The sequence below is a fragment of the Nannospalax galili genome, unplaced genomic scaffold, assembly GCF_000622305.1.
Source record: "Nannospalax galili isolate Female #2095 unplaced genomic scaffold, S.galili_v1.0 scaffold548, whole genome shotgun sequence".
Lineage (NCBI taxonomy): Eukaryota > Metazoa > Chordata > Mammalia > Rodentia > Spalacidae > Nannospalax > Nannospalax galili.
Window position 1 is genome coordinate 1,536,047 of NW_008358999.1, and position 6,000 is coordinate 1,542,046.

Here is a 6,000-nt window from a genome sequence, read left to right on the forward strand (position 1 = left end):
ACATTCAGAGGGGAGGAATTTCCTTGAATGACAGGTCTTGGTCTGGGAGCTGTGGAACCCTTCACTAAAGAAGCCATTCAAAGTTACCATTCAAAGGTTGGCAATATGGCTGGAGGAGATAGGGATGTTAAGAGTCCTTACTGCTCTTGCAGAGGACCTGGGTTCCCAGCACCCACACCAAGAGGCTCATATCTGCCTGTAACCCCAGCTCCAGGGAACCCAATGCCTTCTGATTTGGGTGGGCCCATGGTGCACATAGGCACACATACAAACATAATAATTTAAAAAACAAAGTTACCATTCAAAGTAGGCCTGCAGCCATCTGCCTCACTCTCTGCCCTCTGCCCCAGTCCAAGACTGGAGAAACCCACTGCACAGGTTTCTTGCTTTTTCAGACAGGGTCTCCCTGTAGCCCCAGCTGGCCTGGAACTCTCTATGTAGACCAGGCTGGCCTTGAACTCACAGAGAGACACCTGCCTCTGCGAGCTGAGATTAAAGGCTTGCAACCACTCTTAAAGGGTATCATGGCAATCAGATTGGCGCCCCTCCCCCCAATCACTCGTACTATGTCTGAGCAAACCTAGTATCTCTCAGGCATTCTGTTCTCCCCTAAACCCTGTAACTTACCCACAGGGCCCTCACTGTGCGCTGGGCAGGAATGCCTAGCCTCAGCCTCACGCTCTATCATTCTTATTTTTGCAGGCGAAGCCGAGGTTCAAGGAGGACCCCAGTTTCATTTTGCTCACACCCTATTTCCAAACATCAGCTTCTACTAAAACGCGCACAAGCACGAATCTCAGTCCGGAAAAAGTCAGAAAGAAACAAGAGTTTGGTGGGGAGGGGCTCACGCGGACAAGGCTTTGCATAATCCAAGGTCTGAGCGGCAGGTGCCCAGAGTTTGGAACTCCTAGGCAGAAGGCACCTGTCCTCGCCAACAGGCGGCCCCCGGAGCCGAGGCCCACGCGAGCTGTGCCGGGTGGCGTGGGTGCCCCGCATAGGCCCGGCACAGCTGCGTAGGGTGCGGGGCGCCGAGCCACCTCGGGGACCGGGACGCACGGACCGGCCACCAGGCTCTCCTTCCCTGGAGGGGGGAACCCACGGGACACCTCGGGGCGCCAAGGCGCAGACTCACCCGGCCGGCGGCGGGTCGGGCTGGGACTCTGCTCTGGGGCCCGGGGCTGGGGGCTCCGCTGCACCCCCACCCCGGGCTGCCTGCTCCGGGCGCACGATCGCGGGCTGCGGGGCGAGACGAGAACGCGCCGGCCGCTCGGGGACCGGGTTGGGGACGCAGGAAGAGCTGCCCGGCGCAGGAGGGAGGGACCGCGGGCGCCCGAGGGAGGCACCGCCCACCTGCCCACCCTCGTTGCGCGCCCTACGCCAACGGACGGGACGCGGCGGATCCCGGAGGCCGGGAAAGGGGGCGGGTGCCGCGCTGCGCAGGGTCCCAGAGCCCGCATATGCGGCCGGGGGATGGCAGTCTAGGGGGAAGGCCCGGCATCTCGGGCCCGAGTGCGCAAACTTGCGGTTAAACGGAGCTGGGAGTCCGCGCTCGGCTACCCGGCGACCTCACCTGGCCGCAAACTCACCTTCCCAGGCGCAGGCCGCTGCCTCCTCCACCCGCGGTTCCCTGGGATGGGCGGAGGGGGGAAGGAGGAAGCCAGGTGCACCAGCCTCTCGGCTCACGCCCTCCGCCAGCTCCCCTCCCCTTCCCGGGTTGCCCGGACGCCCTCAGGGTCTCTGGATCCGGTCCCTGCTTGGGTGGAGCGCGTTCTTGGCTCCAGAGTCCCCGCCCGACCCTGGAGTGTCCCCCGCTGGCAGGAAACCTTTCCTGCGAATTTTCCGCGGGTGTTCTCCCGCGCGGGTGGCGGATGGGTGGCTCCTCTGACCGGGAAGGGTGGGCGACCCGAAGCTGGGGCGTCACCTCACCTGCGACTCTGCCCCCAACCTGGAAGTTGTCCTCGGAACGCCGCGGCTCCAGGCGCCAGAACTAGGGTGACCCACCCAAACCCCTGATTCCAAACACATAAGGACATTATAATTCGCCTCCCCTACGGGCCTTGAGATTCAAGACGGATCAGATCCGCGTCTCCCTCTTTGGTGTGTATCCAACTCTTTGAAGTTCAAGATCTAAGAAGCCCTTGGGTAGCAGGCTGGGTTGTCAAAGACGTCGGTCGGGCACAAAAGGCGCCTCCTACTGGGGATCCACCGCTTCCAGACCGCAGGGCCTGACTGCATTCAAGTTCAACCAATTGCTGTCAAGTTCACTTATAATTCTTAGGTGCTCAAGGTGTCCACGAATTCATGGGTACACACGGTGTGCGTACTATATGACTGACTCCAACACATCCAGTCTCAGCACTGGGTGTGTTTTCCACCGCAACCTTTAAGCTCGAAGTGTTGACTAGTAGGACAACTTTGGAGGGTGTCTTGTAATTTGGGGGTACAAAAGGTATTTGGGGAAAGACTGTGGCTTGAAGACCACTGCTTCTCCCATTTTTATGATGAGCCAGGTCTCGGTTCCCAGCCTCTTCCCTGAACATTCTCCTGTAAGTCATCAAACAAATCTGGAGGAAGTTATTGATTGCACCCAGTTTCTAGAAAAGAAAGCTGAGGCCCAAGGCGGTGAAGTCATTTCCCCAATGTGTCAGGACTGGGAAGTCTCAGGATTTAGACCAAGCCAGCCCACTCCAACCATAGCAGATAGAGTTGGAGTTTGTGTTTCTGGGGATAGACTGAAGAGAGAGTTTAGGGATTAAGAGCGTGCACTGCTCTTTGAATTTGGTTCCCAGAACCTACTTCTGGCTGTACAACCACCTGTAACCAGGGAATCTGACGCCCTCTTCTGGCCTCAGAGGGCACCCGCACTCACATGCACAAACCCACAGAAACACACACATAGTTAAAAGAATCTTTTCAGAACATGCTTTCTACTCTAAGTGGGTTCCCTGTTCCTTCTTCCTGCCCATGCAAGTGCTTAATAAATATTCACTGGATGCACAAAAGCCCCAAATAAGGTACTAGGTTAGCCCATGAGGAGAAGCCCATGCTAAGCCAGGGGCCTAGAGTAGCATATTCCCACTGGAGAGGTGTGTAGAATTCATCTCAAAGTTTAGACAGTGAGTTTGGGGATTTTCCCAGACTCCAGTGGAAGGACAGGAAATGGTCACTGAGCTCTCAGGTAAACCCGGGCCCTCTAGGTTGCATGTTACCCTACAGGACTGACCATTGGAGAGATGTGGACTCCAGGGAAGCAAAAGGTCACTCAGACAACCCTGGAGCTGGAAGCTGAGAACACAGTAGTTTTCCATGTTGCCATCCAGCCCCAGACCCACCCCACTCTGAAGCTAACCCAGCTGGGCAGGTTCTGTCTATCTCAGAAAACCATCTTCCAAATGGGGAGAAGCTAGGGACCCTCACAGCCAAAGCCCAGCCACAGGCTAAATGAAGCCACCGGCAAAGGAACTGTATTCTACCTGCCAACTTATCCCACCAGCTGACCAGGGCCCGAGCTGTATGTCCTTGGGGGGGGGAAAGGGGATGACCCAATGAAATGAATCTCAAACAGTGGTTCATATTACCTGTTATCACAGGCAGCTCGGAGGAGGATGGTTACCATCTACTGAACCCTATGGGGTGATCACTCTGCAAACATTGTTGTCTGATCCTCACAACTGCCCTAGCCTCACAGGGGAAGCTGCTAAAACTCAGATTAGCTATACACCTGGTCTACCAGCATCCAGAGAGTTAGGTTTGAACTGAGATTCTCAGCAGCACCCTGGCCCTGAGTCCCTATGCCGGGAATCTCTGAGTGCTTACAGAACAAAACGGCTACGCCGGGAATCTCTGAGTGCTTACAGAACAAAACGGCTACCCAAAGATGTTCGAATCCCTATCCCCAAAACCACTTACCTAAGATGACAAAGATGGCTGCAGGGTGATCAAGTTGAGAACTTTGAGATGAAGGTTTGACCTGAGTGACCCTAGTGACACCAAGTAGTCACAAGGGCTTTTCTAAATTGAAGGTAGGGAGGGTCAGTCATATCAGAGACGTAAAAGTGGAAGTAGACGTCAGGTTAGGCTGCTGAAAAGCGGCTGATAGCCAACGGATGTTGGCAGTCAGAAATAGCTGGAAAGGGTAGGAATAGATTCTGTGCAAGAGGACCCAAGAAGGACTTCCTCTCCCTGTGTTGAAATCTTGCTTTTAGCTTAAGATGACCTTGTACTTGACCTCTAGAGCTGTGGGCTTGCAATTCTGTTGCTCTAGGTAAAGCTGCACAGTTCCTAGCAATTTGTTACAGTAGCCACAGGAAATGAGTACACTCAGCTGTCTAGGTTTATGCTGATTCTCCTGTCTTTCTGCTGATACTACACTGTCAAAAGGCCCCAGGACATAGCCTGAATCATAGATTTAGAAAGAGGGTAAGAATTCATCAGATCAGTCTCTATTTTCTGGCTTCTCTGCCATTTGTGAGCTGTTGTGACCTTGAGGAAATGTCTCATCCTCTCTGAGCCTCGGTTTCTTTAAATGTAAATGCAGTGATATTAGCTAGGCCTGGTAACGCAAGCCCATGATCCCAGACTCAAGATGCTGAGGTGGGAGGATTCACATTTGAGGCCAGCCTGGATAACTTAATTTTGTTAGTAGTGAGGATCACATGTTGGGCCTCATTCACGGGAGGTGAGTGCTCTCCCTCTAAGCTACATCTCCAGTCCTGGCCTGGGCAACTGAATGAGAGTCTCTCCAAAACAATTAACTCATTAATTGAATTAAATAATTTAAAAATAAGGACTGAAGATGCAGCTGAGTTGGTAACGTGTTTTCCCTACATTTGATCTGCAGATGGCATAAAACCCAGTGGGGGCGGCACACTCCTGTAGTCCCAGCACTTGGGGGATGAAGACAGGAGGAGCAGAAGTTCAAAGTCATCCTTGGATATATAGTGGGTTTGAGATCACAGAGACCCTGCCTGGTTGATGATGATGATGATGGTGATGGTGATGATGGTGATGGTGATAATGGTGATGATGATGGTGGTGTGATGATGGTGATGGTGATGATGGTGATAATGGTGATGATGATGGTGGTGGTGATGATGATGGTGGTTGTGATGGTAATGATAATGGTGGTGGTGACAGTGGTTGTGACGGTGATGGCAATGATGATGTTGATGATAAGGATGATAATGAATGACTGGGCATGCCTAAGTGATGCTTGTCTAGCATGCATGAGGCCCTGGATTCCATCTCCAGCACAGCAGAAACAAAACAAATATAGCAATGCTAATAATACTGTCTTTGCAGGATCAATACAAGGATCAGATGCATCAGGATATGACAGAGTGCATTGTGAGCGTCCCTGTGGCATCTGAACTGCAGTTGTTGGGGGCTGCGGCCTGTCCAGTCCTGAACATGAGGACTCCGAGAGGAGAAGACAATGTCCAGGGTGTTTTGCTTCACTCTGAGTGGGCAAAGGCCACTTAAAAATGGTAGCCTAGTCAGGTGTACTGGTGCATGCCTATATGGCCAGCACTTAGGAGCAGAGGCAGGAGGATCACAAGTTCAGTGTCATTCTCAGCTGTATAGTGGAGATGGAGGCCAGTTCCATAAGACACTGTCTCAAAACAGTAAATTAATTTTTAACTTTTATAAAGCAATAGGTCCTCCCTGGTCAGTAACTAGACCTTACCATCACCTAGCTGATTCTTCCAGGCACAGCCATGAAAGCTGGCTGCTAGTCTGCTGGTAAGAACATAATACAGGGTTAGAGAGATGGCTCAGTGAGTAAAGCACTTGCTGTCCTTGCATAGGGCCAGAGTTCCATTCCCAGTACCTACATCAGCTGGCTCACAGTTGCCTGTAACTCTAGATTTAGGGATCTGATGCGCTCTTCTGGCCACCACAGGTACCTGCACACATGTAACATACACACCCTCCCCCTACCCATGAATAACAATACATTAAAAAAAAAAAGATCCAGGTATGGTGGCACGTACCTTTAAT

General features: G+C 52.7%; 1 protein-coding gene across 2 annotated transcripts in view; it reads right to left on the bottom strand.

The window, feature by feature from the left end:
* Nucleotides 1–1,277, bottom strand: part of Tmem51 (transmembrane protein 51) — a 57,447-nt gene extending 56,170 nt beyond the window's left edge. For both annotated transcript variants that reach the window (XM_029558418.1, XM_008822670.2), the window contains exon 1: nucleotides 1,133–1,277. The gene's annotated coding sequence lies outside the window, so the exon portion shown is untranslated. The remainder of the gene's footprint in view (nucleotides 1–1,132) is intronic.
* Nucleotides 1,278–6,000: the final 4,723 nt, after the last annotated feature.